Source organism: Saccoglossus kowalevskii, chromosome 1 (genome assembly GCF_978046115.1).
Source record: "Saccoglossus kowalevskii chromosome 1, keSacKowa6.1, whole genome shotgun sequence".
Lineage (NCBI taxonomy): Eukaryota > Metazoa > Hemichordata > Enteropneusta > Harrimaniidae > Saccoglossus > Saccoglossus kowalevskii.
Window position 1 is genome coordinate 14,442,113 of NC_140641.1, and position 21,825 is coordinate 14,463,937.

General features: G+C 34.3%; 2 protein-coding genes across 2 annotated transcripts in view; both read left to right on the top strand.

Moving 5' to 3' along the window:
* Window positions 1-21,825, top strand: part of LOC100370433 (uncharacterized) — a 50,727-nt gene that overhangs the window by 12,012 nt on the left and 16,890 nt on the right. The window lies entirely within an intron of this gene.
* LOC100378706 (PCI domain-containing protein 2-like) overlaps window positions 17,084-21,825 on the top strand; it is a 49,142-nt gene continuing 44,400 nt past the window's right edge. Inside the window, exon 1 of the mRNA XM_085499296.1 lies at window positions 17,084-17,128. The gene's annotated coding sequence lies outside the window, so the exon portion shown is untranslated. The remainder of the gene's footprint in view (window positions 17,129-21,825) is intronic.

Sequence of the window (21,825 nt, forward strand, 5' to 3'; positions counted from 1 at the left end):
TACCTCAATGATCTGTTTAAAGGTCAGACAACAGCAGCTTCTTTATAATGGATTTTAGTTTATTGCAATTCAGTACGGCATGGTATACACAGTAATTTATGGTGGCTGTATACATGTGTTACTGACTAGAATAGTCAAGTTGTTCAGCTTGACATTTTGTACACCCCCTCACACGCGAAAAGTTTTTATTCCATTAACTGTGAGATCTTGTTTTATCAGTAAAATCGAATGTCAAACATATGTGAGTTGACAAACATAAAAAAGTATTTTGGGGTATTTTCATGTACATGTATGTGCTATACACATTTGATGATAGTCACTCTTGATGAAGTTATAATAATAAATGTCTTTATTGAAATCATACCCTGTTTAGGATCTAGATTATAAAATACAATAACGTTTCATATACATTCAAAATGGCAAGACATAAAAGCATAATAAAATAAAAATAAAAAGAAGAGAACAAGGAAAAACAAAACAGAAAAGGTATCTTAAATGAGTTATGAGTACGTGTAATATTCCCTTCTGAAAGATCGGCCTTTGGTTATTGCATGTAGGCTAGAAAGAAATGCAAGTTCAAAATCAAATCATCACTGTACAGCTTTTCACACTGTATGCGAGATTCTGCAGTGTACGAAAAATCATCTATTAATCCTCATCTCGCAGTCATTTCTTTGCTTGTTTCGATGTGAGGCTATACTGTATGAATCTAGCAGATGACAGATTATCTTTGTATGTATGCTTGTAGGTCAGGGATGTTGGATCATTAATAATGTATTTAAATCCATTAAATGTGTCAATACCAAATTAGAGCAATTTATTATTATTTTTTTTAACATCACTGTCAAAGATTCAATAGACCATTTTCCATACACTGCGAGAATCACGCGTTATGCATGAAATCGAATGTAACAACAGGACAAACAAAGGTCATAGCGTCGTAGTGGCGCCAAACATCGCGTGGGATTCTACAAACGCGAACATATTTTGGGGGCATTTCCATGCTTAATAATGTGCTGTATACATTTGATGATAGACAATTTCGATTAAGTGAGGGTATTCGAAAGCAATATTCCTCTGTCGAAGATCGGCCGGTCGATGTGAGCTATGAAATAAAGAAATTTGAGTTGAAAATCAAATCGTTCGATTTTTGCGGCAGACGTTCGACGCGCGTCTTTCATGCATCTCGCAAGATCTCGCAGTTGAACGGAAAATCACCTATTACTTGGTGATAATTTTAAACATGCTAAATACCGGGTCGAAATTGAGGCCAGTCCCAAGACATGCAGATTTTAGCTAGTACAGGTAAATGTACAAATCACCTGTCCCTCTTGATAGGCTAATAAAATATCAAGTTTTACTCACTGACCAAATGGGGGTAGTCTAATGTTGCTAATATCCAACAAATTTTTGGAATGATGGCGAGCCTTTTTTAAAATTGAATTTTAAATAATATGTCAATTTATCTTGCTAGGGACAGATAGATCATCAATTAGGACAAGCATTTTTATTCTCCAACTTTTAATTTTAAATTTTTTACAGTAATGTGCTGGTATTGACATAGCAAATTTGTAATAATTGAGCTGTCCGCTGACTAGGGTTGCTATAGTAAACAAAATACAAATGTTGAAAAAAAAGATTACATTAGTGCTTGCACTACCCTAGACTATAGGATATATGCACTATATTTGACCTTTGTATGTGAGTAGTGGATATCAAAGACTGAAAATAAAGATGATTTCTGATCAATGCTGCAAAGGTGACTTGCGTTGTTTTGCCCTCATTTAATATTACATGCCATGGATTTAGATGAGACCATTAATGTTAATGATCTTCCTAGACCCATTCGTCATGGTTATCGGATTGTAGATCTTGCTGTAGACTCTTATAATAGCAATGCCATAATACCCTGGGAGTTCTGTGCCACTTTTGTTGCGATTATTCTGTTGTTGTACATGTATTGTATATGTGTTACATCTGTGTAGTCTTAATACAGTTTTATCCCTTGCCTGGGAATCTGGGGGATGATTTACATTGTTAATTATAAAGTTGACATTTGCCCTGTTTTAAATGAATGCTGTACAATTAAATGCTTTGGAAAGATGTAAAATGTCAGAACGAGTATGATAAATGTTCGTTATCCCTTTAAGTACCAAAATCAGCTAAAAATCAGTAAATTTTTTAGCATAATCCTGTTTGCCAATGGTAATTATCATATCATATTCATTTACTCCTAACTTAACATTAAAGTTAATATTGAAAAATACAAAAGTGTTGTACCTAATTGTTGGTGGAAAAAATTGTCGTTTAAAAGGTTAAAATATTTATGGTGCTGATGAACATTGACACTATCGGAATGCGCACTTATTTGCCCATACATGTGCTTTACAGTGGAATACTTATCAGATCAAATTGCATGATAAAACTTATCACATTCTCCCTTTGTCACTAACTCTTTTTGATGCTTAATTTAGTTTCAAGTGACTGTAATGTAAACTGATCTGATATGAGGAAAATGACATGCTGAGCTGTTGAGTTGATAATTTCCATCTTGTATGTATTCAGATAATGATGCAAATGGACATTCGTGCGATGATACTTCCAGTACAGTTCTATTCCTATTCCTCATTTCTCCACTTTTTGCTTTGCCTTTTTATGGTTAAGTGGTTTTTGTAAGTTGGGTAAACAATTACATATGTATGTACAACCATCACTTATAATGCATTAACTTCTGTGACCCAATCATATTTTAATGTTGTCGGTCTGGACACCAACAAGCATTTCAAATTGTGATTAAATGTGCTCACCTCTTCATAATAAATTCTTACTCAGTACATTGGAGATATGCATTGTGAAATTCAGGTCGAGTAGTGTGGGTGAAAATTCCCCTGCAATCATGTGTGCAAAATAAAAATGGGAGTCAATAGTCATGACTGCAGTCACCAGATCCTGTCATATTAATAATAATAATTAGTGTTGAATTAAATATTGATGACTGACGACAAGTGTTGGCAAATTTATCAAAAAGAACAGAACAGGGTATGATATGGTAAGCTACTATTAAAATGACATGTATATTTTAGTTATGTGACCGCCCACTCATACTAGTAATGTCTGCCAATTTATTATGGGTTTGATATAAATGGATATAAATACCCTGCTATTTTTTCTGTTCACAGTAAAAAAAAGTAATGTATGATGATTACCCCCTGGTAAGCTAATTCAAAATGACATTTACTTTCCAACAAATGATTCCCAGATTACCATGTTACATTTACTTTGCTGTAATTAAAAAAAAGTCATAAAATTCTCCTGATGTACATCTGTACTTTTATTCATTAGGATTTTTATTAGTGATTATTAGTCCCCGTTCGGACGCAGTCCGAAAACGGGGACTTATGTTTTGCCCTGTGTGCGTCCGTGCGTCCGTGCGTCTGTGCGTCCGTGATCACCTGTATCTCGAACATGCATGGACCGATTGAGTTCAAACTTCACTCATACATCACACATTATATGGGACATATGCACATGCATTTTTTTCATGATCCGATTAACGATAGCCGAATAGCGGCCATTTTAAGGCCGAAAATGCATCAAAATCGCACATTTTCACCATTCCGGACCCGGATCTCAGTTATGCATGGACGGATATTGTTCAAATTTGGTACATACATTAAACATAATAGGACCTTGATGCACGTCATTTTTTTTTGGGATCGGGTTCGAAATGGCCGACTGGCGGCCATTTTGTTTTAAAGAATTCAGTTCTGGATCCGTATCTGAGACATGCTTGGATTGATCGAGTTCAAACTTCACACACACAAGGTACATCATGTCACAAATATGTATGTGCATTTGTTTCATGATCTCATTAACGATAGCCAAATGGCGGCCGCTTTAAGGCCGAAAATGCATTGAAATCGCACATTTTCACCATTCCGGACCCGGATCTCAGTTATGCATGGACGGATTTCATTCAAATTTGGTACATACATTAAACATAATAGGACCTTGATGCACGTCATTTTTTTTTTCGGATCAAGTTCGAAATAGCCGACTGGCGGCCATTTTGTTTTAAAGAATTCAGTTCTGGATCCGTATCCGAGACATGTCTGGATTGATCGAGTTCAAACTTCACACACACAAGGTACATCATGTCACAAATATGTATGTGTATTTGTTTCATGATCTCATTAACGATAGCCAAATGGTGGCCGCTTTAAGGCCGAAAATGCATTGAAATTGCACATTTTCACCATTCCGGACCCGGATCTCAGTTATGCATGGACGGATTTCATTCAAATTTGGTACATACATTAAACATAATAGGACCTTGATGCACGTCATTTTTTTTTTCGGATCAAGTTCGAAATGGCCGACTGGCGGCCATTTTGTTTTAAAGAATTCAGTTCTGGATCCGTATCCGAGACATGCTTGGATTGATCGAGTTCAAACTTCACACACACAAGGTACATCATGTCACAAATATGTATGTGCATTTGTTTCATGATCTCATTAACGATAGCCAAATGGCGGCCGCTTTAAGGCCGAAAATGCATTGAAATCGCACATTTTCACCATTCCGGACCCGTATCTCAGTTATGCATGGATGGATTTTGTTCAAATTTGGTACATACATTAAACATAATAGGACCTTGATGCACGGATCAAGTTCGAAATGGCCGACTGGCGGCCTTTTTGTTTTAAAGAATTCACTTCTGGATCCGTATCCAAGACATGTCTGGATTGATCAAGTTCAAACTTCACACACACATGGTACATCATGTCACAAATAGATATGTGCCTTTGTTTCATGATCTGCTTAACAATAGCGAAATGATGGCCATTTTAAGGCCGAAAATGCATCAAAATCACGTATTTTCACAATTCCAGAACCGGATCTCAGTCATGCATGGATGGATTTTGTTCAGATTTAGCACAATGTGTTGTACATATGCAGGTGCATTTCGGTCATGATCTGCTTTGAATGTATATGTCACTCAAATATGAACGGAACGGGGACGTGTCATTGACAATGACTTGTTATATTTTGTGTTTAATTAGCCCTTGTGCAGTAGACCCTTTGATATCACCACTACCACCTCTTATCTTTATTCTTTCTTCTTCAATCTTGCTCTCCTCTATAATATAAATAAATATGTTGTTTTTTTTAAAGAATTTTTACTATCCCGAGTACCAATTACTTATCTGTGATGCAGTAACATTTCGGTCTATCTTGTAAATTGTACTATTTCTTTTAAAATTCAATTTATTTGGGATTCCCCCTTTTAGCTTTTATCACTTTGGACAACTTCCCTTGGGTTAGAAATAAGGTGTCGAGTGTAAAAGCCATTTGGAATTCTAGATACAAAAAATTTTGGAGCTATGCAGTTAACGGGAAGTCAAAGCAAGGTAGGATAGTTTACAATATAGGATGAGAGATACAAGTATACAGAGAGGAATCAAAAGGAGGGGCAGATGTACATGTAGATTAGTTATGATGCAAAATGAGTCATTGTGTGACACCCTGTTGCAATTACAATGTATGTAAACATTCAGAATTTTCAGCTACATTGTATAAGTACGTGGTAGAGCTGCATACTTTGCACTTATCTATTGCAAGGGTATTATAGCATGCACATATGTAAGTGAAATGTATTTTTACAGATACAACTCCATCCCACAACTCCTTCCCAGATTAATAATTTGCAATAAATCTGAGCTCCACTGATGATTAAATTGACTAGCAGTATGAGTAGTTATGTATATTCCGGGTGCTGTTATTTCTCAGGGATCTATTGAGACAGCATAATTTGTGTGCCAGCCAGTTTTGCTCCATGCTTCCCAAGGAGACTGTGCATTCACTTGTTCCAACAATGTTGCATGATGAAAAAAATGATGGGATGTAAACTTTTTTTATGAAAGGATGCACTAATGTAATCAGTATGAGCTCTCCACAAACATCACCACAGTAGAAAGTGGCTTTTTATGCTGTTATAGCAACACTGTAATTGTCACATGTTTTAAGAGTCTGCATTCACTTTCAGATCAGTTAGCTAATGGATGGAGCTCTTGTTGGTTTTGTGTGCTACATATATTCTTCATAACCCAGGTCATTCTATTTGAGGAAAATGATATCAAGAGAACTAATTATCACCATTCCAATCATTTGCATTACTGTGTTCAGAACTGCCAATTCTTGCTTATCAGCCATTTTGAAATAAAATAAAAGGCCTGAGAACCCTGATTTTCGTGAAACTTTGTGCTTTCAAATGTCAATTCTGAACAGCGATGATCAGTTACTTGTAAAGCTTCATTTATTTAGCAATCTGCATCACAATGGATGCCTGTACACAAGGATTGCGTTTGCAGTATTACCCATGATGCTATGCTCTATTTTTTTTATTGCAAGGGAAATATTGAATGTCCAATTGAAAACGTGTTACATTTTGCAAATGTTCTCAATTGATCATTTCGTCTAGTAGCAGAAATTTGTGAGAAAACTATTAATTAATGCGAAAAAAACATTTGATGTATATAGTTTCTCATCAGTATTCTATCCTTGAGTACAGGTGACCAGATTTGCAGGAGGTTATTATCAAAATTTGCATTTTTTGTCGCAGATGTTTTTATTGAATGGGAATTGTTTTTTGAAAAGAAAGATCTGTGCTCTAGGAGTATGTACTTGTTACTACCATATGTATATGATATAAATGTATGTGAATAGACCATTCAGTCAGAAGAAAGAAAATTCTCCTTTTCATGAATGACATTGCTGTCTTTTATGTCAACTTTATAAAACAAAATTAGAACATGTTTTGAAAAAAAAACTCTTTTGGTGTAATGCACAAATGTGTCATTTCTCAAAATAATTTATGACAAGGCAACTAACAGACAACATGAACTAAAAGCTTGGGTCGGTGAAATTATGTTAGGTCATATGATGATTGAGTCATGGCTTTAATAATAACATCATAACTTGTTTATCCTTTGTGTTCCTATTCTGATGGCTGTGAACTGTTCTGCATGAATATGAGGTCATAGCAACATGACATCGTATTGTATATGTCAGGTGTGTCTGACTAGATGTATTCAAATAATTAGGCGTAATCATCAGACCAAGACAAAAACGTCCCCACTTGGGTTTAATTGTGTATCACGCATAATCTGTCAGTGTCAATCTAATTCTATTTTAATATTCATTGTAATATAAAGTTCATTCAAATTATAATTTGCGACTGAATTGTTTCTGGCATCTTGCTCATGTTTGAGACATTGTTCCGAGTACAAGATATGTTTTCATTGCTTACCCATCCTACTCAAATATGTGTGATTGTTCATTTCCTTCTCGTGCCTCAGTATAGTTATTTTCTCTTGCTTTCAGATGGTGGTACACCTCTAATCTGTCATAGTGTTTTATTCATTACTGATCCAGGTATTTCCATACAATGCCTCATTTTTCATTCATCTCTAGGGTCTTGCAATATGTCTTCGTCTCAACCAAGAGATACATGCTGATAAGTGTTATTATTCCCTATTCGAAGGAAGTTAACAGGGTCTTACAATTTGGTCTCCATCTGTCTGTCTGTCTGTTTGTCCATCTGTCCGCAGCCATATTTCAGAACTCTTTGTTTATTTTTTGCATGTGCCTAGTACTTTATGTGGAACATATGCACATGCAGTGGTTTACTGATTCGATCCCTGACTGGCAGCCATTTTGTTTTTCGAAAATGTGGTATCTTGGACATGCTTTGTCGTTTTTGTTCAAATTTGGTACATTATACATGTTGAAATACTACATGTTACATTCATCATAATAAATGCCTATGTTTATTTGTAGGAATATCTTCCATGTTCGTGGTCAAAATTTCAATATACATTGTAATAACAAAAAATAATAAATTTAGTTTGGATGCAAAAATTGCATAAATATGAGAACTACCAAATAGAAATATAAAATTTGTGACCATACATCAGATTGTAAATTTAATAAATCTGATCTGATTAACTTTTTTCGACAATAATGGCCACTCCCTCTTAATATTGATAATTGGCATAGTTTTACATTTCCAGGAATGTTTTTTGATTTATCATAAACACATTCCATGATGGTTTATCATTTAATCAGTGTGTGCTTGTAAACTTGTAAACTGAAAAACCAACAATATTTTAAAATATATAACCGCTTTATAACTTGACTTGTTTTGTGTATTGTAAAGATTTTGTCAAAAAAATTGAACACCTAAGACAAATAAATTCTTTATTTGAACAATAACTCATTGAAAAATAAAATTGTTGAATACATTTTTTTCTGTCAGACTCCCACCCCCAACTCCCCCCACCGCCACGCTAAAGGATATAAGTTTGATCAGATATTGACATTGTCTCCAAACTTTATAGATTTATGATTTGATGGTTGAAAAAGAAAAAGAAAGGCTATAAAATTTTATTTTTCCTGGCATATAAAAAATTGTCAGTTGCAGTTAACAATGTTTCTTCAAGTAAACAAAAGGCCCTACCATGGTAATTTTACTACTATGTTTCAACTCTTAAATCAATAATTTTCCCTTATAAATAATATTCAAATGTGTCAAAGAAATTTTCTTTGTAATGCTTTGCAGCAGATAAATGAACTCACTATTCCAGGAATAGGAAAATACTGAACTTGCCATTTATTTAAAATACAATCAGATCCAGCAGTGTGTTCATTTCCTGCAACAAGGAGACGTTTATGATATACATTGTAATTGATTTATCCAGTCTGGAAAAATAATTGTTTCTTGGGAAAATCTGTGATGATAAGCGATTTGACTGAAAATCAATTTCCAAATCTATAATTATTAACATGCTTCTGCTACTGCTGCTGCCAAAAAAATGTGCACTGACTTTTTCACTGATTATATTTTAAATTATAAGATTAATTTTGTGAAACAAGAAATACTGATACATGTAGACACTGCAATATAATATCTCAGGAATGAATGTAATCAGAAAGATGGTCTGTTGGGTAAATCTTCTTCAACCCTAATATACAGTTGTGTATAGTGTATATATTACCCTTTTGGTTTCAGTGGGTTCAACCAACACCATCTCATGAATATGTTTTTGTTTGATAAAATTTGATAGACTGGCTGCCTTTTTTGTTTGTGAATACACAAAATGTTTGAACATATCTTGGCTGAATTCATGTAGTGTCGTCATGTATATGCAATCTAGTTGCCACTAATTGCTATGCTATGAACTTTTCTTATACGCTACAGTTGGTCTGACTGACACGTGTACACCTCAACCTCATACTGCTCTTTATCGATGTTGTCTGTTAGGATTCCAGCACTCGCTCTGTTGTTTATGAATCCTAAGCTTCCCGAGCGGTGACCCAGTTGTCAAATATTTGCAGGTTGCTTTCAAGTTACACCACCTTCGTCTGTTGACTGTTTCAGCTGGGTTGTTTCTTTTTAATACAGACAACAACCTCTAGCCAATTATGTGTTGACCCAGTGGTTTACTTGCGTTTACCTGCTGGGCTTCTTGGGGAAGTATTATTTTTATATTGCACCGTCTTTCTGTCTTCCAACACTAGCCATTATTGTGCCAGTATACCTAAGGATGAGGCGTCGAGACAAGAACAGATCTCAAAAAACACCCTTGTCCACCATGTACACCCATCCATGCAGGCAGTTTATTCATTCATCAATGAAAGTTTGGCCACGACTTTCCTTTCACAGTTTCCAATTTTTGGAATTTTCTTATTAACATTAAACTTGTTAAACTGTGTTAAAAGTGTTCTTTAGCTTTATTTATTTATTCATGACCACTTTTTTCAGCTGCTTATTCTATTTTCGCTTTTACTTGACATTCTCGTGACACGATATTATGACTGCCTCACCCTGATGTTTGTGGATTATTTGTGGAATGTTGTGTATCGTAAATACCTGTAGCGTAGTTATACCGTATATGAGTGAAGTAACTTTCATACTCTACAAATGTTAGAACAAGGTCATGGCGTTCCTAGTTATTATTACATATTGTATGTTACCTGACTTTATGGAAATTGCCACAACTCGAAGCACCTCATCTAAGTTGTCCATGTGACCTATTCAAATTTCTGTCCAATGATTGGGGTTTCCATTCAATTAATATGGAAATACAATTTGTCGGTAAATACAGCAAACTGAACAAAATTCTAGAAATTTTCAATAAAAACAATTTAATTTATCCCAAGAGAGAATATTGCTCACCTTTTATGTCAAGGATTTCTTTTCTGATTTGTGAAGAAAAATACTGTTGACTTTGCTCATAACAATTTTTCTCGTAAAATTTTGTTCACCACTTGTCCATCCTCCTAGTGGCTGACAATGCGTTTTTTTTATGTTGTGGTTAAATCTTCTCTATTGTGCGATTTTTCTTTACAAGAAATTCAGAATACAAATTCTGTGTAGATGTACAGGAGAAAATGCAAGATTGTTTCTATGACAACATTTTTGAAGAAAAAAAATAATTAACCTTTAGATTCATTAGTGTAAATCAATGACAAATATTAATACGCAGTGTGTGAACTGTCTTTTCATTTGTGTTGTCATGAAAGATGGATGACAGTTTTTATGCGCATGCACTTCTTAAATACAGTGACCCTGCCTGTTCACCATTTGTTTCACCTTGATGAAATCGAAGTATGTGATATTAGAATGCAGTATGTCGTAAATGTTACCTTGACGACCGAAATGTATAGAATTATAGTTGCCATGGCAACCGTTTCTTTATATATTTTTTTATATATATTTCTTTATAAGTCATTAATCAAAGCAAACTGATACTTCCATTTGAGAATTATCAGCGAATCTGTTTTGTACCAAACTGAAATTAAGAAAATTTTATACGAGTTGGACGTCATTCCAGTGATTGAGCTTTACTTGGAGTAAAATGAAAAACACTAGGAGATCAAGGTTTAAAAGAGTACATCTATACTGTAAAAAATTTAGCTAATCTGTAATTTTGATAATTCAAGATGTCTCTATTTTAACAAAGCAATATTCCCACAAGGTCATTCACTCAGAAGCAGATCAGCGACGGTCTTACAGTGTAGACGACAATTTCAGTTTCAAATACCCAGGGAAAGTGTTCTATGTTCTTTGTGTACCAGTAATTAGGTGTTCGTATGCAAGGTATTTTGCACACAAAAAACATATTCGGCCTAATTATGTTGGTGGTTGGCTTAATATTATTACCCAAACGGATCGTTTGGCTGTGAAAGATTAGAATTTGTTTTCCCCTGGTATGTAGGAATCTGAAAAACCTGTTTCATAACTTGTCTCTTTATTTAGTTTCATGCCGTATTCAAGATGGTAGCCCCTATATAGTAATTATCCCAATTATTTTATTATTGTTTGTGCGCCAACTGACTGTGGTCATATGGTACACACAAATTCATCATAGGTCAGCTGACAGATCACAATGTTTGGAGTACAAGTATGACTGTACTGTGAACCATGGTACTTAACCGTAATGCCTCCTGAAATCCCCCACAGATAGCCTAAATAAATGCGAAAAATATATGCATTAGTAGGGGATATGTTGAAACGAGAGTCATGGCAACTTTTACAAAGTGTCATCCTTACAAAATATTCGTTAATTCTCAAAATGCAGAAATTTCTAGTGAAAAAAATTAAACATTTTGTAGTAGTCTTGACTTGGGTATTATGACAATGCTATTATCATATCTCATGGACACTTGGGTGCATTTACAATATCCTTATGTATGTATAAATATGTATCACTTGTTATCTTACTAGGACCTTCAGACTATATGTAAAATATTTCATTTTCTTGAGTTGCAGGAAATATTGACAGATATGTACATTCAAATTTTCAATTTCAGTGCATTAATAATTAGTGATCCAACACATGAATTCACAAAGATTCGCCTTCGTTCTGAATTATTGGAAGGTTTAGTCAATCAAAACAAAAGAGAATCCTCAATTTGTTCAGCAATATGCACATGTTTATACTACCAACTTATCAAATATTTTACATATCATGACCTAATAAAGGTATGATCTTTTAGAGTGCAACTTTAATAATACACTACTTTACATATTACATATTCTTTTAATATTTGGCATGTTCTTATGAAAAGTAAGTTGGTAAATTAAATGTTATATGTGATTTAATTTGCAGCCTTTTGTATGAATTTACTGTTTATCTATAATTGGTCATGCAATTGACTGCCAATCACCATTACTTTCTACAACATTCACTGCCTGTCAATAATATTAGTCTAATTTTTGTTCACTCTTATTGTTCAGTGTTGTGTTGTGCTGTACGGGGCCTGTGCTGTTTTGTTACATGCAATATGTCATGTTACATGCATTGTTAGCAGAATGATAAACTTTTATGAAGTCACCTCCAACCAACAGCCAACAGGTTGCACATTTGAAATTAGTAAGCACATCTTTTTTAGATGCACACTTTGTTTGGGTTCTGTTATTGTTATTAGTACCAAATACCAAAGTTAAATACTGTGAACTAGGCACACTGAAAGTATCTAAAGACATCATTGAATGAATATAATTCAGACTACCGTACATCACTGAGATTAAACAAAATATTCATGTCTGGTACATGTGGATGTACATGTAGATGGCTACACACCAAGAATCTTAAAGAGGCTAAACAATTATTCCATTGACTGCATAGTTTTTCAAATTTGCTGGGCAAATAATCAAAGTAATCATCCAACCGCACCGGTTGTCAACTTACAGTGAAAGCCTTGTGGCTATGAGAGTGAGTAAGTGTGTTAGCTTAAGCCCAGACCACCAGCTTTAACCTTTGGTGAGAGATTGATAACTGTTACTCAAAATTTACCTAATTTGATGCTTTTGCATCAGAGACTCATCTTCATGAATTAATAGCTGAAAGGTTGATGTACAGTCACTGGTGTACTTGATTACTTTAATAGTTCATTGCCCCAAGAATCATTGTGACAGCATGATGATGAAGTAGTACCGGTAGTTAACACATGGATGTGACAGGTATTTGAAAAATATCTTATGTAACATCCCTAGAGATCATTCATGGTACCTGCCATGGTATCTTCAACCATAGACCTTAAAAGACATTTTTTTTAATGTCTATGCTTGAACACTGCAACTAGGACAAAGATTTAGTATACATGTTCGGAATTTAATAAATTTAGTAAATAACAAATACTTTTATATGTACATCACTATTAACACAAAACCATTTCTTTTACTTTTTTATAAATATTTATAAATTTTATAATTCAACCTAAATCAAGGTTTTTATTGACTGTTCCAACACTTGGAACATTTTCAGATGATTGATGTCATTATGCACTGCATTCGTTGATTGTCTGTTTTGATTCAACTGCCACATATCAGTATGATGGCATGTTGATAGTCATAATTGTTTAGTCCTGATTCTTTCATGTATGGAACTATTGGAGATGAATGTTGTCAGATTGTCTAAATTTCATTTCTTATGTCTACAATTATTTCCTGACTTCATTGACATTTTTTATTTGAACTTGCTATTTATTTCTGTACATATTGGGTTACAGATGCTGATACATAATCACATGATTTCCAATGTCAATGTACTTCTAAAATAGAATATTTATGAGGATAATGGGATTTTTTTCGTCGGTAATAAAAGTATTTTTTTATTCTTTCTCTACTACTCGGTATGTGCACTAACAGTAGAATGCCAGGGTGCTTCAAAGCAATATATAATGCTTCAGTGTGCTACAGTTCACCAGTTATTATCTACACACTGTTGAAACATATGCATGACCTGTTTTTTAAGGGTTGAGTGGACTGAAGGAATCCATGCCCAATGAAACCACAAATGCTATATTGCAGTACATATATTTTTGATTAGCTGGTATCGCCATTTCCTCACCTCACTTTATACAATTTAATATGTACTCTTAGTGGAGAGAAACCTGTCTCAATTATTCAGGTGATTGGTGTGTATGTGAAATTCAAAGGCACTTAAATACTGGAGTGTTCCAGCTGTTGTATTGTCAGGAGGAAGGTCAAACGAGTGTACACCAATTGTCACTAGACAGGGGTGCCAATCCTATTTTCAATTTGCCTTTACTAATATCCTGAACTCATGTTAAGTATTGTAATTAAATTCTCCCTCTACAGTGATTGCACCTTTGCATGTTTTATTTTTATTTCCTGTGGTGCTAGTTATCTTCTACTTCAATTCTAGAACTACAATATTGCTCTATCCCATTGCTACGGACATCATAATACATGTAGCTGTGATTAATATACTGTGGAATACTTTATTTTCGCTGGAATTAATTTTCGCTGAAAAGGCTTTTTGGGCGTTTTGTATGGAATTTATTTTCACAGATTTTTGAGGAGTTTAATGTGAAATATAGGAAAAAAAGTATATTCGCTGGATTTTATTTTCACAGAATCATTCCTTCAGCGAAAATAGCGAAAATAAATTCCAAGCGAAAATAAAGTATTCTATAGTATATTATTTTTGAAACTTGATTCAACTAATCAGTGAATTTTTGCTTTGGGAAATTTTGCAATTTGATTGACTTAATTTTATGATAGTCATTGTGACATTCGTGCCATAAAACCTTTAGTTGGTAAAGCATTCACAAACTCCCAAAATTGACCAGTAGATTTGTTAATGATCAGTTTACTACTGATATATTTTTTTTTGTCCCATCTTTTAAACCAATCTTTCAAATGTTTCCTCAAGCATTACAGCCCCTGAATCACAACATTTTCATGCATGATCTGTTCTACGTTGTTGCATCTACTACAATCACTCATTGACACCTGACAAATTGCAGCACATATATATAGATTTCATCTGATGAGCCAGATAAAAAAACACAGATCCACTTAACACTTCTCAGCTATTTCACACATTTGTCTAGGTTGTATTCATTTTCTGGGTTCCAGAGAGTCTTGTTTCCTAAAAATTCATCGATCGTTTCATTTTGTTTTGCCATTTCAGTTCAATTTAATTTGCACGCCTGCATGGGAATAGCCACTAATTAATGATTTTGTTTTCAACAATCAGTATGCACTCTACTGATTTTTTTTCTTCATGCGAATGTTTTACCTTGTGTACTTAGCTTAAACCTTTTATCTTGTCACGATTAATTTCTTTTAAAACAAATTTCTCTGTGTCTGGGAGATAAAAGTACATGTGATCAGTAGATTTGATGCTGCCACTAGAGGGCAGTCTTACAATGTTATCTGACTGAGAGAATGGCATTTATAATTAAAGGTATACTGATGAATTTTTATTGTTATTTTACATGTTCAATTAAATTTGGCAAATTTTACTTATTGGTGAAAATAGAGAAATTAAAAAAACTTTATTGAAATATTTTTTTTTGTTTCACTGTGAGGCTAGTAACCTATTTAATATGTTTACAAGATTGGATTGCAGCTCTGTTTGTTTGATCACAATAAGACATGGCAATTGTAATTAATAACCATGTTATTCAATATGGAAATATTTACTTGTCATATGCATGTTTTAATATACATACTTACCATCTGTTTGTGTTGTGCAAATAGTGTACTTCCGCCATATGTAGCGATTGAATGTTAATTTTAGCTTGGATGGCGTGGACAAACAAAATACTGAATCAGTTATCAATTATAAATTATAAAATTAGACAGTTGACATATCTAATGAACTGAATAATATGTGATATTATTCATTAATATTTGTTTACATGGATTAATAATTTAACGTATTTGTCCTAAAAATTTGTCAAAAATAAAATGAGGAATATAAAATAGTGGCTTTAGTTTGACTACCGGTATTATCAGTTTTTCACCGGAAGGATTTAATGATAATTCTTGCATTCCTGAATTACCTTTCCATGATGTTAATTGTGGTGGTGTATTTGCGTGACGTATGTGCAGTATGTCAACGGAACAGCTGACACCAATTCACACACTGACTCACTGAATGTGTGCCCCATTAGAATACACCTATTCATGCTGCTAGTCAATTCACACATTGTACTAGTAAACTGCTGTATGTTTTTAAACTACTGACTTGAAGTTGGAGTTCCATACCATCTTGAAGTTAATGTTTTTAAGAATGGGATGTGAAGCTTGATTTGAAGTTACTATAAAGACCTAAAGAAGTCAACGGTAGATTTTTTTTTTACTGTCAATTCTTCACACCTTGGACCTGACTTTGTGATTCTGATTTTCCCATGTGGGTATACATGTAGTAGTTGACCTTTAAATTCAATGTGTGGACGTGCTGCCGAAGACTAGTTGACAGATGAAGTGACAAGGTATTGTGAAACATGCCAGCAATCATCACGATCTGACTTTGACGTGGGTCACAGTATCTGATCCAGCTGGTGTGTGATATTTTCTTACCATCCATGCTCCTTTTTACTGTTTGACAATGTTGGTGTAACTCAAGAATACTTCCCATTATGTTGGCAGTCTCCACTGACTCTGGACTGTCTTCGATATGCAGGTTACAAATATCTAGTTCGGGTTCAGATATACATTAATCAACAGTGCACTGTAAATAATACCTGGTCTTAACCCTGCTCGATAAAGACAATATGTTTAGGTGATTGGTGTAGAGTGAGAATCAGTCTTAAAATTTCTGCTGATGCAGGGATTGATACAGAGGTGGAACATTTCCATTCTGTGTGTCATTCTTTGACGTACGATGATGATATGACCACCTTGCCTGTGATACCTGAGACGATTTATGGCGTGAATAATAATATTCGCACCTTTAAATGCGTACCCCCACCTGATGAGATGAGTCCGAGATTATATCACTACTGTTCCGCAGGCTATCTACACACAGATTATCTAGTGCACAGACTATCTACAGAAATGTTGATGTCAAGCAGTGTCGACGACGACAGCAGCAGCAAAAGCATTAAAATGTGCCATCGTAATCGTACTTTGAGTTCTGGCAACAGCAACAGCTCCTACTATGAGTATGTTCTGCACTCAGATAGTTATTTTTTGAGTTCAGGCCACAGGACTCCGCATCGATCAAGCTTTTCAGGATTTAGTTATGACATGTCTCAGCCGCAAGACAAAATATCAAGAAGTCAGTCTTATCATGAATATCTCAGGTTAGTGTGTGCTGCATTGATCTCTGTCCTCATCGATGGACCTCACAGTATTTTATACAACTTCAGTCTTGTAATACATCAAAGTCTTGTAATATTTATTCTACCATATTTATTTTTTCACTACATACGGGTTTGACTATTTCATTTTGCTAAATGTGTTTTTAAGCAGTAGTGCCTTGCGTACACTTTATGGCGATTCTGCTCGTTTGTAGTATTTATTTAAATTCGCTTTAAGATTTTTACAAATTTCTACCAATTTTTTTGGAGTGATTGAATAATAATTTTGAATAATAATTAATACAAATTTGCTAAAAAATGAACCATTGTTACCACAATCTGTTTTTTTCGTACCTATATAACCCCGGACACTCCGGATAACCTTCATGCAGCACGTACAATGAAAAAAATTCAGCAGTATGTGACATAACACTGGTGATACGCAAGTTATTATTCACTGTAAACTCATGCATAGTAGGCTTTTTTCATGCCAAAACAGTGACATCGTGAGAAGTATATTCAACCTATCGAGAGCCTTGGCTGTGTATTTTTGTGTAACAGTACATGCATTGTCTTCTCTTTAATGACAATTGGATCAAAATATCACACAAAGTAGGTTGGTGTGAGAATTGATACCTGCCCTGGATATAAGCATTTGTACGTACTGTTATGGGTTATGGACGTGTTGTTCGCATATTATTGCATTTGTAGCAGTTTCTTTTCACCTATCTTCACAAAATTTTACCAAAATAATTATGTCCTTTGTTTTTTTCTGTAGTAGCCATTCCAAATGGATTGATCAAAATCCATTCAAAATGAGATATTTAGTTAGGAATTAAGTACTGATTACTCAATTATTCTTTTTTATTATAATAAATTACCTGGCAATTATTTATAAGTAGTGTAGTGTCATGGTAGTCTTATGATACAGTACGGTTAGATTTGATTGATAACATAGATTATACAAGCATTGTCTTCTTATCTGTACAAGTACATGTATGTTGTCCAAATTTCCATGCACAAGGCAGAGGCTGGCAGGCTGGTACAGGGTAATGTTTGTCTTGATTACGATAAATTGAAAATTTCAGCCTAGTGACTAGTACCAAACACTCAACATGTAATCTTCTTCCATCATTTTGGACTTTATACACAAGTTTGTTTGACCAATCTCCTGCCAAAAAAAATTTGGACAGTATTCTTTACACAAGTAATTTTACATGTGAGTTGGAACTGCTCAAAGGTGGTCACTAAGACAAGGTTTGACTGTACTTACGTAATATCATAACATGCTGTGCTCTGCCAACCAATCAATATGGTGGCAAGTACAAGAGTGAGTTTTGATATGGACAAAATGGACGCTGTGTTCTCTTTGTAGTTAGAGGATACGCAGCGGATCGTAATTTACTTATTTAAACCTTAGTACTATTTTCTTGTATGCTCTGTGTAACTCAAAGTTGTTTCTGTGGACATGTACACATTGCATTGTGATAAATCTTATCAATAACCTTGTTTGTATGGGACCCATATCTGGTGCATACATGGCGCGATGACCACTGCCCTAAATAAGTCGTGCAAACATCATTTTGACAGCTATAAGCTACTGTATGTGAGCGACATGCTAACTGTAACCTGCCTTCATATATCAAATTGTCCTTCAGAGGGCGCTGTTGCTTGCTGTATTCATGTAGGTGTTTTTGCTATTATAGTGCAGTGTGTTGACGTTCAATATATTCAGTGGTTCAGATTACTGACGATCACGCCAACTGGAATATATTTTTGGAATTTTCTTGAAAATGTAGAACTGGGTTTATAGTATGAAGCTGTTTTATTTGTTTTTTTTCATTAATATGTTGCCACTAAATAATAAATCTAGTGTTTTGGCTGCAATTAAAAATTAAGGCTTATTTTTGCCCTATATCAGAATCCCCAAATCACAGACAAAGTAGGTGCAGATATGTCCTGGAATGTGTTGGCCTGTTGAAGTGCTCCATATTGGTCAATTTAAAGACGCTTATCTTATCAAATAGTTTGACACACTTTAGATAAAGTTGAATTTTTGTAAAAATGGTTAATTATTATTATGTGTACAATGTACAAGGCACAGACTGGCAGGCTAATACAAGGTCTTTCTTTTAGTGTACACATTTCTAGATGAAATGTGTACTTTTCATATATTCAGTGCAAAATCTTTACCCCCCCCTCCCAATTCAAAACTTCATGTTATTTAACTTAATTTGCAATATTTAATTAATTAAGATAAATTTCTTTTAATTGACCGACATGGGGCAGCACACATGCACATTCCAGGATTCCTCTGTGCTCATTTTGTTCATGATTGGTCAAGTCAATAATCTAAAACGTTCAATATCTTGTTGACAATGCACTGACCAAACACAGATAACCAACAAAAATACAGTTCCAACATTCTTAAACATTAGTGCCCTCTAGAGGCCAGTTGTACAAATGAAGACCGGTTCAAATTAGCATAATGTCACTCAGCAGAGGAGTGATCACTTGTTTATGTTATTAACTTAAGTATTCACATGATTTAATTACATGATCATTTTACAGTTGAACCGTCAAGGACACATTGAAAGACATGTTTTTTTTTATTTAAATATCTAAACATTTTTTTAGTTTTGCATTGTATTAAGCTTTTATGCACGACAGAATTAAGGAAATTTGACTGTAATAAAATAGTTTGTGGTAGGTGATCAACTCTAAAGCAAAATAGTGTAAAGCACTTTAATTTAGGGAGAGGCAAATTTTTGGCAAATTATGTGAGACAGTGAGCATCACCATGATAATTTATACATGTATCAGTACAAATTTTGCTGGAGTCCTATAACACAGTGTCAGTAACTTTCACAAATTTATTCTTCACAAATGCCATAAAGTCTGAAAATTTTGAAAATTTCTACCACTGAAAATTAAACGGTTTACAGTGTAGGGTGTTGGGTTGTCGCACCCTGTCCTGTTTGATATGGGACTCGTAGCGACGTACACAAATCCTTTTAAAATACTTTGTTTAATTAAATGGAGTTTGAACACATGCTGCATGATGTCCATCTATTCACATGCTTGTGAATTAAAGAGTTAATTTTAAATTAATATTAGACTTACTCTTCAATGTACAAATTTGTTCTTCATTTAAAAGGTTGACTTAATGTTAGGACTAAATTCTTTCGTGGTGGTGAGATATTGTCTGGATACATACTTGTGTAACTGTAACCATAACAACAGGAAACAATTTGGTTACATAATGTTTTCATTGCCCTCTTTTTTTTTTTTTTTTTTTTTTTTTTTTATTAATGGTCCTTTTAATAAATACAGTTTTAGGAAATTTTAACATTCTTATGTCTTATGGCAAAGATGCATCTCAATATTTCAAAGTTTCTGAAGACTTGTAGTGTCAGAAAAATGTATGACAAGGTACTTTGTGGTGTATATAAGTATTGGCAATATTTTTTGCGAGTTATTAACAAGGAAATGTGTTATCATTGTGGTCTATGGAAACTACTGCAAAATTAGTATTTTATACATATCATTGTAACGTTCAGAACAACAGTAAACTAAAAAAATAGGCAATGTTTCAGTAGATCATGTATTTCTTTTCTGTGCTTTTTCATTCGTATTCTTGTGAGCAATAGGTTCAACTCTGAAATCTTGTGAGTTGCGTGAAAGACATGCGCCGTAAAAATCGAATGATTTGATTTTGAACGCGAATTTCTTTATTTCCTAGCTCACATATCTCGCAAAATACTTTCACATTTGTAGAATCCCATGCAATGTTTGTGGCCACTTTGACCTTTGTTCTGTTTTTATGTTCGATTTCACACATAACGCAGGATCTCGCAGTAACCAGAAAATGGTGTATTGATCATCAACAGTTGACAACTCTTTGCCATGTTAAATGTCATAATGTTATGCATAAATGTAAATGCATTCAAACCAACCATCAACAAAGATACAAGTCTCAATAACAACCCAAACTGTCCCCAAATTCAACACCAACATTGAAATCTGTTAAAAAATTAAATCAATACATACATCATTGCAGTTTGGCTTCATACACTCACCACGAATGCTCTCTGAGTGATGGTGTTTTCTGCCAAAAACACTGTAATCATCTTGTAAACTAATTAGACAAAAACAAACTAGCCCTGGACAAGGTACTTTGTGTGTTCATATCTCGTGAGGAATAGAGTGATGATAATTTTGTATTCATCTCTCGTTGTTGTATGACATGCTCAGGTGGGCTGAGCTGGTACTGCTTTATTTGTCTGTCTCTGTAGATACTCACTGACTGTTAAATTCAGCATTTCTAATGTGTTCTGGATTGTAGCCAAACATTGGTACAAAAAGCACTTACAGATTACAGATTTTTGTATTATTTCAATAAAATATTGCACCCTGAACACACATATTTGCATTTAATGCAGTCTCTAAGCTAAGATCATGAACAAACCTTTTTTTTTCTTGATTTGCACTGGGTAGTAAAGCCGCCTGCTTACATGCACTTCATGTCAGCTCGCCTGAATCGTTTCCCCCTTGCAATAAAATTTGATTGATATTAATCAAAAACATCCCACGACTTTCTACTTGTATAAACTTCTTAGAATGTTGAATACAAACACGCCAGTCTTTAGACCATTTTGGCTGTTTCACCTATTGCGTCATTTGTTTGCTATTTTCTTATG